The sequence below is a fragment of the Hippopotamus amphibius genome, chromosome 15 (genome assembly GCF_030028045.1).
Source record: "Hippopotamus amphibius kiboko isolate mHipAmp2 chromosome 15, mHipAmp2.hap2, whole genome shotgun sequence".
Lineage (NCBI taxonomy): Eukaryota > Metazoa > Chordata > Mammalia > Artiodactyla > Hippopotamidae > Hippopotamus > Hippopotamus amphibius.
Genome location: NC_080200.1, coordinates 59,794,012 through 59,812,273, shown reverse-complemented (window position 1 = coordinate 59,812,273; position 18,262 = coordinate 59,794,012).

The window sequence follows — 18,262 nt, the reverse complement described above, 5'->3', positions numbered from 1 at the left end:
TTCTAACAGCAGTATACTTATGATATGAGCTTTGTTTTTCACAATTGTTGTTTATCAATAAAATATTTGTATAAAATTATCATCCAATCAAATATTTCACAAAATTAAAGAACCACAGAAGTCCAAGGGACTATGATTCTGGAGCGGTAAGGACCACAGAAACCCTGAATGATTTAAAATTTCTTTTTCCTTAGGCTTTTGCCAATTCCAAGACCCTGCAAACTGAGGCTGTATCAAGGTAGCTGGTCAATATTGGGGCAGAGAAATGAATGGAGTGTTTGGCTTTAATGGCTTCTAAGAATACATTAATATTTCCTCTCCAAGATGGAATCATTTCATCTTTACATATTTTTTTCTAAATATATTATTTTGACATATCATTCTTGATAGTTCAATGATATTTTCAGATAGTCACTATTGCTGGATGTTCACTGAGTTTTATTTTCCTTTAGAATCATTTGCATCTTATTCCTGGAAATTTTGTTTTAGGGTTTTATAGTTTATTCTTCAGAAAGTTTTCTCTTATGGAAGGCAGTCTTTGTTTTTAGAACTTTTTCTCTTTGAAAGTATATTTATTTTATCTACTTGCCAATTCCTGTGCTTATTTTCTTTGTTGGTTATTACAGCATTTTAACAAAATTAAAATTCACATATTGAACACTAATATTTCATTGTTTTTAATAACCTGAATACTTCTCCACCACAAAATTTTACTTTATTTTATGATTCACAACCTGTCTAGTAAATGACATAATATAAAGAAAAATAATCTCCTAAATCCTTCAGATATTTCAATTTTAAAAAATAATTCTATACAAGTGTCACATCACTATAGAAAATATGATATCTAATTCCTTCAAAATCCTCAAATTCTTTTTATATTTTTTTTAAAAAATAATTTTTGTACTTGATTCTACATGAGTTGTTTATTTTTTTTTACCAAGAGAAAGGTTATGGAGATTATCAAATATTTTATGTACTAATAATATCACATAAGATTTCAAATACTTTTCTGGATTATACCTACTGGTTCCAAGGACCTGTGTGTGTGTGTGTGTGTGTGTGTGTGTGTGTGTGTGTGTGTGTGTGTGTTTAAGAATCATTTACTTTTGTGCTTCATTATAGACAGTTTTTATATTTGTAATCAGGGGTGGAAAGTGGTTTTCTGCATGTAGTACAAAAGTTTTTTCTTATATGGTAATTTGCAGTATTATAATATCTGTGTCTAAGGGAATAATCAGGAATAAACATAGAATTATGATTGAGTTCTATGCGATTATACTACTAGTATATCTTATAAAAATGATAAGCAGACAAATTTGCTTCCAGCTCTGAGTGTGCCAAAGGGTTCAAAATCACATTTCTAAATGCCCTCCAAATTGAACAAAATATCAGAAACCTTCTTTCTTAAATCAGACAGGAGGTAGTGTGACGCTATGATTTGTAACATATGGGAAGCTAACAACGTGAGCTCCATGTTTCCCAAGAGTTTTGGGCCATGGAAACATCTACATAGTGGTTGAAGGAGGTGAAACCCAAATAAAACCAAGCAATCAGGAGTTCCAAAAATCTGCTTAGGTTTGGCCTTGAGCCTTTGGCATGCATAAGGTGAAATTCTGTGAAGGAAGGCTCAACAAGCGTTAAAAGAGAATTGTGAAGCAACTCTAACCCAAACAATTTCCAGAGCTCACAGGTGGCAATCGAAATTTCAAATCTCCACTAGCTCGAGCTGAGTGGCTGTGTAACATACAGCAATGCTCAGTAGAGATCATTATGCTTGCAAAAAGAAACTTGAAACAAGATATTACTATTCCTTCAAAAATAAGATTTATTTAAAATTGATTCTCTTTCATGTGATCTTTACTAACTTTTGGATTCAATGTGTAAACTTATATAAAATTCTGGAGAGTGCTTTGTATCATTCAGAAATTTTTACAAAAAAAAAAAGAATGTTTGCATCTGCAATTTTGAAATTACCTATCCATAAAATTGTCTGCAACTATACATTTTGATTTGATATCTTTTAAAGCAAATTTTTTCTTAAAAATTCTGTCATATGGCCTTACGATGTTTGCTTTAATAGCATTAAATAAAAGATGAGAGTACCCCACATTTATCCTCTTTTCTTCAAAATTCTTTCTAAATAACCGTACATACAAACATTTTTTTCAGATGTGTTAACATGTTCTAAGATATAAGACTAGACTCTTATAGTACAAACGGTATTTGTATATTCTCTCACTTTAAAAATATTAGCCATTTAAAACAAAACAAAACAAACCAGCTCACGGATACAGAGAAGAGATTGGTGGTTGCCAGGGTCAGGGGTGGGGGGTTGAAAAGAAAGAAAACGGGTGAAGGTAATCAAAAGGTACACACTTTCAGTTATAAAATAAGTGTCATGAGGCTGTCAACCCACAGCATGGAGACTATAGTTAATAACCCCATGCTGCGTATTTGAAAGTTGCTAAGAGAGTAAGTCTTAAAAGCTCTCATGATAAGAAAAAAAAATTCTGTAACTATATATGGTGACTGAGGTAAACTAGACTTACTGTGGTGATCATTTTGCAATATATACTAATATTAAACTATTATGTTACACATCTGAAACTAGCATAATGTTGTATGTCAATTATATCTCAATAAAAATAAGGGCTATTTACTTTCTATTTTATACTTATAAATAATACATGTATTAAAACACATGCAAATACATTTGACAATCACCATTCTTTTTAAATAGTTTTCTACATCACTAACTTACATTTTCAGAAAGAGAGGATAGGTGATAGCGGTCATACCAAATTCCTTGCATATCTGCTAAGTTCTCTCTTGTGACTCTTGAGATATTTTTCTTTTACCTTAGGTTTTCTTTCTAATTCTGCTGAGATGTATGATTTGTGTTCTTCATTTTAATTTGAAAAGTTTTTAATTTCACATAATTAGGAAGAGATGAAAGCAGACACTCATAGATATTCTGTCTAGAATGAAATACATTGTTAAGTTTTAATATGTGTGACCCAGACTGTTTATTTTAACATAAATTGCAAATTTTACAAATACAGTTGAAATATTCAATACTTTCCTTTTAATTCTCCCAAATGATGTTCCTCATTCTTCCATGCTTTCCAAAGCATCACTATTCTTAATTTGATATGTTTATTTACAATTCATGCTGTTAATTTTTACTTTATCCATATGGATCTATTAATGATGAGTTGCATACTTTTACTTAAATTTATATTAATAGTATCATACTTAAAGTATGATGTGACATCCTGTTTCTTGATTAACATTTTGACTTTGAAACCTAGCCAGTGTTAAAAGTGCAGTTCATTCCTTTCAACTGTTCCTACAATAAACCAAGTTATGATAATGTAGTTTATTCATTCATTCTCCTAGTTTTGGACATTGCTATTTCTGAATTCTGCTACAAAAGGATGTTGCAATAAAAATCTTTGAATGTGTCTTTAATGCATAAAACTAGAGTTGAATTGTTCAATCATTGGATATGCAAAATTGAATTAGACTGAATATTGCTCAATTACTTCCAAATTATGTATAACAAATCATCCTTGCTCAAGCAATGTATGAATATTGCCCTTAACTTATTCAATCTAGTATTGCTCAGTTTTTTTCTCCCTTTCCTCTCAAATCTGATAAGTTGAATGAATACTATACAATAAATATATCTGCACTTGATTATGTCAGTATTTGTTGCATGTTAAGAAGCTTTGTTATCCTATAAGTGTATATTTATTGCTATATCTTATGACTTGATTCTTAGTCATTTTGAAATAGTTGCCTTTATCTACGCTAATGTATGTTATCTCTGAGTATCTATTTTGACTGAATTTAATGTAATCACTAGTGCCTTCTTATGCTCAATTTTTATCCATCATTTTACTTTAAACATATTAACATCTTTATTTTAAAAATTCATCTCCTGTGGATTGCTTACAATTGGTTTTGCTTTATTTTAAGTCAAATGACAATATCTGCCTTGTAATTAGCATGTTCAGTCCATCTATATTTAATTTAGTTATTGTTATGTGGCTACTTAATCAAATTTCCTATGTTTTCTCCCCTTTTATTTCTTATTCTTTGTTTCAAATGTCTTGTCTTATTTGGGGATGACTGCTATTTTCAGTGTTCCATTAAATTTCTTTTATTGGCTTTTAGCTCACCTATTGTTTTGTTTGTTTATAATTTAGCGATTCCTCTGGGAATATAAAAAAAAAATCACCATTAACTTATCATTGTCTGTTTAGAGTTAATGGGTAGCACTTTATGCAACATGTAAGAATCTTGTAACAGCACAATTGCATTTTCCAGCACTCTGTCTTTTGTGATAGCATTTTCTTCTAATGCTACATCTATACATGGTAAAATACCTGCAGGAAAATGTTATAATTTTTATACATTGTATTTTTATACATTTTTATACCTTGTCTTATAAGTAAATGAACAGGTGAATAAAAAAGATATTCTTGGACTTCCATGGCTGGCAAAGATAGAGTAACAGGGACCTGAACTGAGTTTTCCAACTGAAATAACAAATAAACAAACAAAATCCTGGACAAAATAAATGTGAACAGTTTTCTACATCCACAAAACATCAGGCAATGAAGGGTGGTGAGCCTTGAGAGATGGGGAACACAGGATGTGCACCCTAAGTGCCTCAGCTTACTGCCTGGGAGTTTCCAGACTGCAGCACTGCAGGGATAACCTCGATGGAGCCCTGCAGATTCCTGAGTTGAGGCGCTGGAAATGACATTCCAGGAAGACCAAGGCAGCTAGGTATAAGAGTACCAGAATTCCTAGGTGGTGCAGTGGTTAAGAATCTGCCTGCCAATGCAGGGGACACAGGTTCAATCCCTGCCCCAGGAAGATCCCATATGCCACAGAGCAACTAAGCCCATGTGCCACAACAATTGAACCTGAGCCCTAGAGCCTGTGAGTCACAACTATTGAGCCCATGTGCCACAACTACTGAAACCCATGTGCCTAGAGCCAGTGCTTCACAACAAGAGAGGCCACCACAATGAGGGACCTGTACACCACAATGAAGAGTAGCCCCCATTCACTGCAACTAGAGAAAGCCCGTGTGCAGCAACAAAGACCCAACATAGCCAATAAAATAAACAAATAAATAAATAAATAAATTTATTTTAAAAAAAAGGCAGAGTACCAGAGGACTTCTGAGATGTGTCAAGCTCCCACTCCTATAGGTATTCAACAGATTACTGACTGATACATTCACGTGAGGAAACTTCTAAAAGCATTAAAGAGAACAGCATCCTTCAGGACTATATAGGTTTTGGAATACCTCGTTTTCACCATCCAGACTGGAAAATTGTTAAATAATGACCCATATAGTAACGTATGTAGAAGTTTCTATCTTTAGTAATGTGTAATAATTAAGCTCTAGACTAAAAATTATTCAGGTCTCACCTAACCAATTTTAAAAGCAAGATAAGAAATGATCATGTAACTTAAATCCATCTCAGAAAAAAGCTAAAGCATATGTATTTGAATATATGTACATGTAAACTTATTCAGCACTCAAGAAAATAAAATTTATAAATATGACAACCAATCAAAATGTAAAAAGCAAGCAAGGAAACAGGAAAATATGACTACAATGATGAAAAAAAATCAATTTGTTGAAACAGTCCTGGAAATGACAAAGATGTTAGAACTAGAAAACAAAGAAAATAGGAAAGTGTTATAATTGTATTCCATATGCTCAAATGTTAGGCAGGTTCATTATTAATAAACCTGAATCAAGCTTCTAGAAATTAAAATCACAATGTTTAAGATGAAAAATAAACTGGATAGGGCTAATGGCAGATTTAACATTGCAGAAGAAAAGATTAGTGAATAAGAAGACACAGCAGGAACCCACACAACAAGACATAGGAAAAAAATAAGTAGCAAATCAGTGAGTGTGGGAAAACATCATTAAGTGTAATGAACAATAATTGGCATACCCAAGGGGAAGGGGAGGAAAATAATTGGAGAAATGACAGCTGAAAGTTTCCCGAATTTGAATGGAAATTATAAACCCTTAGATCCAAGTGGTTCAAAGATTCTTAGGTCCAAGAAGTAGGAGGAGGAGGAGGAGGAGGAAGGGAAGGAAGAGGGAAAGAGGAAGAAAATTACACCAAAGGGGAAAATAAAAAGATTTTTCAAAATCACTGATAAAAATAAAATCTTAAAAGAAGTCAAATATAAAAGACACATAAAGTACTGAGAAACATAAATGTCAGCAGATTACTCATCAAAAATAATGCAAATAAAAAGAGAAAGGGGAGCAAAATCAAACACACTGAAGGAAAAAGAAATCTTTCATCTCTGACTTCTACATCCAGCAGGAAGAAAGTCTTTTAAAATGAGGACAAAATAAAAGAGTTTTTCAGACTTACAAAGCCTGAGGGATTCATCTCCAGCAGATCTGCAGTACAAAAACCTTGTACTTACTGAAGGTAGCTCTTCAGGCAGAAGGAAGAGACACCAGATGAATATGGATTTTCACAAGGAAAGAAAAAAAGAGTAAAGGAAAAGAGGTGTACAAGGATAAATATATGATTATATATTTTAATATTTTGTTTTAAATATTTCCAAATATTTAAATATCTTTAAAATTCAACGTACTTTTTAAAAACAAAAATAGTAAAATATGTTATTCAAATATCTTTAAAATTCGGATGACTTTTTAAAACAAAAATAATAACATATTTATTTTCCAATCATACTCATTACAGCCTTAGGAAAACAGGACCTACAGATTTAAATTTATAGAAACACAACTTACACTTGTTACTTACCTCACATCATTAAAGAGATATTTCACTTTTCAAATAAATGCAAAATTTTTCTTTAAATAGAAATTCTTGTTTTAAATCACCTGTAAATATTCTTTTGCATAAGAATGCTTAAAGGTTAGAATATCAAAATACTAATCTCTGTTGCTCTAGGTAATAAGTAATATATGCAGCCTCTGAAATTATTCTGAGAGTTAAAATTTAAACTGTAATTTTCATAAATATTTGATACACATTTTACTGTTCAGAGATTTAGCTCAATTACCAAAAAATACATCTTTATTATTTGATTTTTACCATAGGGTATTAAAGTTTCCATCTACGTCTTTCTTTATCTCTAGGATATTAATAATCATTCTTTCCTTCATTGACTGTGCTGTAAGTTTCATCATTAAACTCTTAGCAGTGATTTGTGATATTTTTTTTTCCTTTGAGACACGTTGCCTGTATCCCACATAGTTACTCATTCCTCATCACTGCCCCCAGAATTTTTTCCTAAAATAAATCTTATTACATCACTTCTCAAAGTCTTGTGGATTTCTTTTTCCATAGCGTATTATGGTCTGGTCCCAATCCAACTGAGTTGTCATATACAAAGCACACTAGGCAGCATCTGTACATAACAGGTGTTCAAAACATGTCAGTCCCTTGAGTAACTTTATCCCATGACATTTCTCCTCGTATATCATTTACTCAGCCCATAGTGCATCCCTCCCAGTTAATTGAACATAATTCCAAAGGCAACCCTTTTTAATGCTCTATGCCTTTGCATGTGTTATTCCCTCTGCTTCAAACCCCTTTACTCACCCTTGGCCCTTTCAATAGTTTCATAGGGAAGATCCACTGCCTTCCTGATTTGGAGCAGTTACTGCCTCCTCTGGATTCTTAAGTCATTTACTTGAATGATGCTGAAACAGTGATTTATGGGTCTTGTCATTTGCACATTTTCAACACCCATAAAAGCATTGCATGCATTAAGGTCTGTAAGTGATTTCTGAAATCATGGCATGGCAATAACACAGAAATTTATTTATGGAACTGAATAAATCCTGGTTAGCCTTTAGAAGTAGTTCCAAGGGGCTCATTTATAAAATATATTTTTATCATTTAAATATTGACATCCTTACAGCTGACATTGTAAACAATTCGACTAGCAAGAGAAACATAGTACTGTCGGGGAAAAATGAGTTTAAGATGTAATTTTGATTGCATGTGGCCGACTAAGATGACATGTGGCAAGTGTTAAAAAAGCCTTTGCACTGACATTTTATACTAAAAATTCGAATATCTTATGAATGACTTTTGATAATGTTCTTCCAAAGACAGTTCCCAGGCAGTGTGTTAGAAATTGTGAGTGGATAATCCTCAACCCAGGTGACACACAGTGACCTGGGGAATCTCAAGAGAGCAGGAGATGAAGAGGTGTCTCAGGTGTGTTTAAACTGTAAACACTTCAGGAGTCTTTAGGAGCACTTTAATCCATCCTTCTTAGAGAACTGCCAGCACACTTGGGTTTACTCTGTGTCCTATTTTTAGTGTATTGAGAAATGTAACTTCCAGATGTGCTTTCAGTTATGCCAAAATTCTGCAGTCAACACATTTACAGGTGGTACAAAGTGCAGAAATGTGACTAACAATTTAAATGTCAAACTCAGAGTTTTAGCATAATATGTATATTGAATATAGTACTAGAAGTATTATGTGGAAAATATCAGTTATTTTTGTAATCTACATGCCGAGGCCCCCGCCTGCGCCCCAGAGTTAGTGATATATACTTTATTTTGATCCCTCTATTTTACACAGTATAGTAATGATTTCTTTCTTACATTATCAATGTTGGATAGTATCTGTCTTTTGTCTTTTAACCTATCAGCTAAAGGATTTCTCTCATTTACTAAACCATTGTCATCTCTGTTTTCCTCATCCACCTAAAATTCCACTCCATTATGTTATTTGATTTTGTGCTACTACCACTTTTCACTCTTATCGTTTTGAATCTCACAGTCTATGTGGGCCCAAGTGGTCTAGTACAATTGTTTTGTTTTTGGTATAATTTTTGTTTTGCCTTTGATTAGCAATGACTTTGCTTTTAAAATTTTTCTTACTTTTGCACATAGCTGCTGCTAAAATACCTGAGAGAAATGTCAATCACCTAGAAATTGCTGTCCACATGTTTAAACATTTTAAATGGTTTGCCAGTGCTGTTTTGGTTGTTTTGTAGTGACTCCCTCACCATGGATGCCAGCCTTTTAATATGACTTGGTCTCTGAACCTGGTATTCACTACCATGCCCTACTGATGGATCTTCTATTGCTTGGGTCAAGGGCTTTCTTTGTTTTTGATTTTCTGCCTCTTTTTAGTGGCACATACTTTAGAAATTTCCTGCATAAGAGGAGGGACACTGTGCCAATTGCGATGGGTTACATTTTGCAGCAGTAGGACATGACCTCTAAATCTCAAATGAGAAACCCTTTTAACTTGGGATGCCTTTCTAACGTGGGAGAGCATGGGCCACTGTTCATCGTAGTCAACCAGGGACAAGCTTCCACTTTTCCCCAGCATTGGGAAGAGGATGCGGCTAACCTCACACTGGCTGTTAAAGCTCTGAAAAAAAAGCAGCAATATTTATTTTCATTCATATTTCCTTGGTCAAAATAAGGCACATGGCCAACATATAAATATAAGTATGGAAAAAAAAGTCCTACAATGTGCTTGGGAAGTATTGGAAATAACTTCCCAATGACCCAAAGGAAACAGAAATAATGACCCAAACCACGGTCAACCTATGGAAGTTCCTTTAGACGAACCAGTGTCTAGACACTAGTTGGACTGCCTGGATTCTCCCCACCAAGCCAAAGAGAGAATTACGTTCCATTCAGATGTTTTCACTTCCCCAATTTCTTTCACATTTAGCCATGCTTCCTTCGATGCCATGTGCACATAATGACCTTATCTCCCCAACCTTACTGCTGGTGATATTGCATCTCTCTTATACAGAGCATGAGAACACTTATTCATACTCAATCTGATTCATTTCTTCTTCTCTCTTTCCAGACAACAATGATTAACAACCTAGGACATCTCTTTCCTATACATACTCTACCAACGATGGTCTGCTTGTCACTTCTCCCCTGTACTCATGACCTTTCATAACAAACACAATGATGACCAAGTTAAAAGGTTACTGAGAAGCAAATTCAGTAAGACGACATTTGTGTATATAATCGGACCTTGCCTTTCATGTCCAATGTGTCTCCAAATTACCAAAATCGCCAAGTTAATGTGATCATTTGCTCCACTGCAGCATTTTGTCTGGGATCTGAATTGGAATGTGGACGGGTTTCAGTTCATCCTGTGCAAAGCTCTGCTACCTATTAGAGGCCTACCTTTCCAGACTTGGTCATAGTTATTGGACCTAAGGAGCATGCCTCAGGTAATTTCCCCAGAAACCTGAAATGTTATGGAACCCTCCCAAACTAGTGACAGTCATATCCTTATCGAAAAGAAATTCAATCCCATTACCAAGCTATTGATACAAATGCCGAAAGGCTATTATAATTGTTGTTTCTATTTTAGATTGACATTGAGTTCCTCTTTAGCATGATCCTTCTATCATTTGGAAATCCACAAAGCTGCATCAGAGCCTAAACGATTGTTAACTTGATTGATGAGTAGAGCATTTTAGACAGAATCAACAGCTTTTTTTTACAGTTAATTTCACTGACGTCTATTGATTTTTCTCAATAATATGGAACTGGAGGAAAATAGTCACAAGGGAATGCATACTGGTGGCCGTGAATAATGCAAATACACGCAGTGACTGATGACCTATTTATCCAAAGTGAGACATTTTGAAACATGCCCTCAGTAGTATGGTTGAAAAAAAAATCTACTGGTGTGTGTAAGAAAACAAGGACATCATTTTATTTAATATGTAGTAAATTTGAGATAAGTTCAAAACTCCAAAGAAAAAAAGGATCAATCTCTCACCTCAATAAAGGCCCCATATAAAATAACATGTGGATTTTTAATAATGCGATTATAGTGTAATCTTAAAACATCTAACAACATGATACTTGCACACATTCACGTACTGTGAAAGCATAGGGGCAAGATCTGGGCTGCTATTTAGTAGTTCCATGATAGCTCTTCAAAGTATATAGTGTTAAAGATAACTAAAACCTATAGCTTATTCCATTTTAATCCATGCCTCTTTAATTAAAGCTAATATTTCCTCTTCTTTCAGTTACTGATGATTGAAACTTTATTTTAGATTTATTTAAAAAAATGATTTTCTTTAACTCAAACTCAGCCCCTAATAAAGTCATGAAGAGACAAATCTTAATAGTCCATAAACAAATATTTTGTCACTAATTAATAAAATATTTCCCAGAATATATCAGATTTTGGGCAATAATGAATAATAGTGTTTTTTTTTTTTTTTAATGTGGTCTCATTTGAGCAGAAATGTTTGTCTTTGTGCCCTCTGATTTATATAAGTCCTTGCATGGAGTTTTCGAGGTCCCTGTGGCTTTAACAATCTAGGGATACCTGTCAGTGTGTTTATGTCACATATATAAATTGAGACCCCACATACAAATGTGTCAAAGCTTTGTTTATTCATTCATGTGTTTTCAGCCACTCATTGATTTACTTGAATATTAATTTTTCCAAAGCAGAGCTTTGGATAATAGGGAAGTAAGCTTTCTTGGTTCCTCCCTAGGTCAGAGAGAGAAAGTCTTCTTTAAGGAATAGGCCTACTCTCTTCCAATTTCTTGTCTTGAAAAAGCTTATGTCAGTTCCACTTAACATTTTGATGTTGTACCTCCTGCCTCTGTAGGTAAACTCTCCCCACTTCACCTGATCTCCACATCCAGGAAGCTGACCTGTTTTGATAGCCTCAAAGCTCTTCCTTGCCTCCTGCCCCCTTTTTGTGCCTCCTCAATGGCAAGCACTGTCAACAATTAGATGGGGAGATGAGAGTGAGGTCAGTATGATCAATTGTAACCCGGGATCCCCTTCTGCAAAGCTAGCTGGCTGCATCTGTAGCAAAATATCTCACCCCCTGTCAAGTGGTCCTTTCCACACAAGCCTCTCCATTTCTGGATCCAGGTCACACAGCCTTCCTTCTACCCATCAGGCACTGAGTTACTAACAGCCCAACTGACCAGCACAGGGTACCACAAGGTTCTGTGTAAGTTCGCCACCATTTGTCCAAATCTACAAAATCAATCCTTTTAGTAAAATCTCCTCAATGTCTCTTAATTTGAATATGCTGTATGTTTCTTGTTAGGACTGTGACTGACTCAGGAATCCTAATGCCTGTAATTTATTAATACAGAAAAACATATGTTTTTTTATTTTGTTTTATCTGATCACGCATCTCTCTCCATGTGTGCGTGTGTGAGTTACATAAGTGAAGACATTCCCTACCACCATACTGACAGAAATTTATTACCATCATGTGCACTCTGAGTGCCAGTGGCAAAATAGGTAACTGGAGCATGGAAAGGAAAGGTTATATTATCTCTTTCCTAACTATGAAGAGTATAGAGCAGAGTCAGAGCCCATGGACCTTGGAAAAGCCCATCTTAAATTTGGGGGAATGAATGATTCCTTATTCAACGGATTGGGCTTTCCTTTTGCGGTAGGTAACTAAATTATTCACAAAACTTCTTATAATCACTGCTGTGCTAAAACTTGTCTGACACTGTCATAGTTAATTTTAATGACCAATGGATGGATAAATGAAATATTTGGCTCACAATTTCCTAACAAATTGTAATTCATAGACTAAAGATGCATAAGGAGAGGATGATAGTTGAGACAAGATCAATTGAGACAGGAAATTGAAGGAAAAGGCAGAAACATGGAAGAGACAAAAACTTATGGATGACAGTTGCTCAAATCATCCTACAAAGTCCAACACCTCTAAGGCAGTTCCCTGCCTTTGTGAGACATGCAGGTGCACAACGAGGCTGCAGGAGATCTGGATTTACACGAGGAACATCTGCTAATAATCCTGAAGTCTACATTTTACTGAGCCAGGTCAGAAAGACCTCCTGCAAATAGAAATGGTTTCTTCAATACCATGTGCAGATAAACTAATTGAATTTTCCTAAGCTCTGCCTTAATCCCAATATTATACTTCCCAATGTCAAAATATTTTAACTGTTATCTCGTTTCTTCCAGGAAGAGTTTACTGTAGCAGTGATTCTGTTTGCCTTTGTAAAGATTTTCTATTTAGCCCCTTCAAGGAGATTTATAGAAAATTTCAGAACTTATAGAAGTAAGTCTACAAAAGAAATATACAAAAGGCTTTCTTTATGTTTCAGTATAGTGGGCAAAGAAATGTTGGCACACAATTCAGGTAGTATTAACAGTGGCTTCTGAATCTCAGAAGGAAAATAAAGTTGAAAGATCTAGTAAGATTAGTAGCAGGTCAAGATGAAGTAGAAAATATCAGTCTGCTCAGAATTTTATGTTAAAAATAGTAGTAATTATAGCTGAAATGAATTGACTGCTTGTTTGAGAAAGGCGTAGACATTGTTCAAAGACCTTTCTCTGTGCTAATGCAGACTTTTTTTTTTTAATACATTTTCCACTCTGGTAGTATACTAACATGAGTATTGTATCATTTTTTAAGAAATAAAACAAAGTATGTAAAGATAAATTTCACTTCATTCCATATTTTCCCACTTTTTTCCATGGATGCAATAATTGCCATCCATTTGGAATAAAATAATGCAGCTATTTCTGATATTTTCTATGTAACAAACACACATTTTTATATATGTTCAAATATCATGATCTCTCTTTAGACATGTATAGATATCGTTTCTTTTTTTCAAAATTATTTGGGCTATATTTATATTCTCAAATTCCATGAAAATCAACCTGAGATTTTCATTATATATTAACATGTTGTATTACTCAGTTTGTTCAGCTCTCTTTTTTGTTTGTTAAAGAGAGAAAGTGAGAGAGAGAGGAAAAGAGAAATAATAATTCTCAAGTAAAGATGTAGATATGTTTGGCTTATAAAAGAGGACGAACACATTTTTAGAAATTTTCTTTTATACTGAGACACAATATCACGTTGGTTTAAAATGCAGACTGGAGAAGCAAATATCCCTAAATTCAGGTCTTAATTCTGCCCCTAATTGGCTGTTCATTAATATTTCTAAGCCTCATTAACTGCATTTTTAAATGAAGACAAAAATATTAGCTAAATCAGTCATTTTTTGAACATAATATGGCATAATGCAGTTAGAATAATAAGAGCTTGTAAATGTCACTTTTTTTATCACCATTCTGAGAAGAGTTAGCTTAGGTGACTTTTTATTCAGACTAAAAGTCAGTAGACAAACATTTACGTTAGATCATCACTTAAACTTTCAAATAAAAATAGAGAACTTTCTAATTTACTTTCGTGTACTTTCAAAATGTGCCAGGGTCATGATACAAAATGTCATTTGCACTGGATGTTGAAAAAATACACACAATTTATGATAATCATTGTGATTCTAGAGATAGCATGGCTAAAATGGATATAAAAATTCATTTTTATAAGAAAAATTACTCCACAGTAAACAAAACAATGGCTTTTATCTGAGAGGTATAGTTCTTCATAAGAATGAGGTGACATATTGGAATTTCTTATATTTGTAAAGGTACGCAAAGTACAAAAAAGGCTGGGATTGTCCTAACCCTCAGATGTATCGTGGCTGGTTAAAAAATAGGCCTCTCCAAGAATAGAAGATAAACCACCTTATAAACCAGCAAGCGTGTAATCCTTGTAAGTATTCAGGCAGTGCTTAAATTCCCATTTACTTGTTTTATTGTGAAAACAAGTTTTGAAAATTTCTAAACTCTCATTTAATGATATAATTTTGTGATTTTATGTCTATGCCAATGACTTCTCACTAGAGACTATATGTTTAATTTGGATTTAAAATGTAATGAAGCATGGTTTTGTAAACAGATAAATGGTTAATGTAAACGGGATCAGTTAATATGAGTTTGGAATTAAGTAACAGAAAAGACAACTTAGATTGTTGTGAAAGGCTAGGATAATTCTTGGCTCATACCAATTAAATTTTTATATGAAATAGATGTCAGAAAAATTCAAAAGTGGTCCAAGAGCCTTTCTGACTCCTGTTATCTATGCATAGTGTTCCTTTTTTATGTGATTAGTGTCCTTGTGGTAATGGGATTACTGCAGTAAAATTCAGGGAAACATGCTTCCTCATTAAGTCCTGCTAGAACATAATGAGGCTTCCTGAAGTCCTCCCAGAAAAAATAAGGCACCTTCCTTCTCAGAAGATACAAACGTGCATCTCTTCACATATTATTTGCCCAAGTAGACCACATGGCTTTTTGCTCAAATATTACAGCAAGGGTTGTCTCATTTTATCGCAACTTAGTCCTGGAAATGGATGCAAGGTCATGCTATCTTAGAATTCATGTGATGCATGGGAAAAAGTGAACATCTGAATGAACCAGAGTTCTGTCTGGAGGAAGGAATGGTAAGGGATTTTGGAGAAGCAACAAAACTGTTGTATAATATTCAACAAAATTTTGCTTATTAAAATAATACATCTGACAGAAACAAAACATGGACTTCACTTATAAGATGATATGATGGTTCTATTTTTATAGCTAAATTATTGTGGCCGCCTAATGGTAAAGATCTCTATAAATCTCTACAATATCTTCCAATGCACTTTATACATCATATTAAACTATACAAAAAGTCATGCCTTCAGAAAAATTAGAAGAGATAGAATCTTATAAACTTTAATATACAGGTAAGCTGAAAAATAAACATCTATTTCAAGCAGAGAAAACATTAGAGGTCACGTGGCAGGTCTTTCTGGAGAGCTAGGGAGTCAAAATAAAACAAAGATAAACAAAAAACCAAAAGTGACAAATAAAACAACAGCAACAACAAAGCTGTATGGAAAAGAGAAGACCTATTGATAGGTGGACACACGTGTGGCAGTTTTGGGACAGTGATTCTTCTGAAGAAGAGCAGATATAAAGGAAGCTGGAGGTGAGCTCTGAAACCAGATGATGAAAAAAAAAAAAGAAAACAGGAAAGGGAAGTTCACAGTCCTGAAGGACAAGATGTGGGCAAGTTTTAGGGTGAGCAGTAAGTGTACTTAATTACAGATTTAAAAACTCTAATATAGCAGGGATGAAGGCAGAAAACTAACAAGTGCTTTATGTACTTTTAAAATAGAAATAATGAAAATAAAATAATGGGAGAAGAATAAACTGGGATATAGGAAAGAAGAATAAACATGTTAATTGTATAGGCAGTAGGTGGGAGTGAAAGAAACATTTACCACCGACACAGTGGTAATAGAAGATTAAATAAGGAAATAGGGAAGTAAGGGCATCAGAAAGGTATAAGTTCAAAGGTAATCACTAGAACAAAGCTGGAACACCTTTAAATTCCAAAACAATTTATAAAGAGCAAAGAAAACACATTACATAATAAAACACAATGAACAGAATATACATAGAATAATAAGACAGAGCAGGCATCAGACTGATTTTATCAATAAATGCAAATGACATTCTGCCACCATTTAAAATAGATTTTCAATTTCACCTACAAAGGAAGACCTAACTATATGCTGCATATGAAGTGAAAACATTTAACACAAGATAATTCAAATGGCTAAAAATAAAGCATGGTCGAAGTCATGCCAGGAAAATCAAAATGAAAGAAAAGCAGGACTTGTGATCCTCATATCAAACAAATCAAAATGGAAGCCAAAAATCACTGAAGGAGCCAAGGAAAGACATGTTTCAACGTTAAAACCACAATTTAAAAAGAAGTTATAAGCAGGAATATGCAAGCATCAGATGGCACAGCTACTTTAAAAATCAGAAACTGCTACAGATTCAAGGAGCTGTAGTCGGAAATACACTAATAAAAATGTTTTAATTCAATGCAAGATATTAAGCCACCAATATCAGCATAAAACAAATAAAAAGAATGAAATGTAAATGGATCTAGAAGACCTGACTATATTTTGATAAGGTGGATTGTAGATGCATATGCCAAACAGTGTATCCCCCCAGTAAGACAGACCATGCCTTCTATTCATCTGTATTTTGAACATTAACAAAAATTGCTCATATATAGCAATTATATAGAGTTTTTATATAAAAAGCAATTATATAAAGGGTTATAAAGAGATCAGGAGTAAATTCCATATAGTATACTAGAAATATTTTTAAAATATCTCTAAATTTAATGCATTACAATTAAACATCTAGTAAAACTTGTAATCCAAAAAGGCCATTTTATGTTGATTTATCATAGCAGCTAAAGTAAAGGAAATATGTTAACATATTTCTGATTAGCTGATCAGAAAGCATTCATTCATTTGAAGGATCTTCAAATGAATTCAAAGAGAAATGTTTTATTCAGGTCCCTTCTTATATATATGTATTTATTTGGCTGCACTGGGTCTTAGTTGCAGCACACAGGATCTTTAGTTGTGGCATGTGGGATCTTTAGCTGTGGCATGTGGGTCCTCCCTGGGGGTCCAGTGGTTAAGACTCCATGCTCCCAATGCAGGGGGCCCAGGTCTGATCCCTGGTCAGGGAACTAGATCCCACATGCATGCTGCAATTTGGGTCCCTTCTTAAAGACCGCTGAGTAAAATTTTGTAAATTTTAAATGTTCATTAAATGTACATTTTAAAAAATGAACACAAGAAATTCTGATAATCTAACAACATCTTATCACAGCACTCAATGCCTTTATGTGAATTAAGATCACAGAGTTCAAGCATGTTGTTTCTGGTGATTTAATAACATAATATAGAAACAGAGTTTGTCTCACCTAGAGGAATCAAGGGCAGCTAAGGACAAGTAATACATGTTTTATGTTCCCCATTCCACACTGTCTTCCAAATAAAGTCTAGTTTACTTAATAGTATTGTATCAAAATTAATAATCTTGGTTTTGATAAATGCACTGTGGTTGTATAAGATATTAACATTAGAGGAATATGAGTAAGAGGTATATGACATCTTTCTGTACTAGTTTTGAAACTCTTTTTTAAGTCCAAAATTATTTCAAACTAATTTTTTAAAATCAGTGAGTTTAAACTTAATATTTTTAGTATGTTTATAACATAGATATTAAAATCATAGCAACTTATTAAAACCTATTCTAAGTTTTTTAGAATTTAAAAACTTAAAATTTAAATCTTCCATTATATTAAATAGCTCATGCTTGAAATGGGATACTTTAAAATTACAGAATTTGTTAAAAATAATAGTGTTAAAGACAAAACATATCCCTATTTACAGAGTATATTTGAAGCAGTGAAATCATATTTTATACCTTAAACACAAACAAAAATAAGAAAATAAATGAGTAAAAAAATGAAATAAAATCCAATCTCAACAACA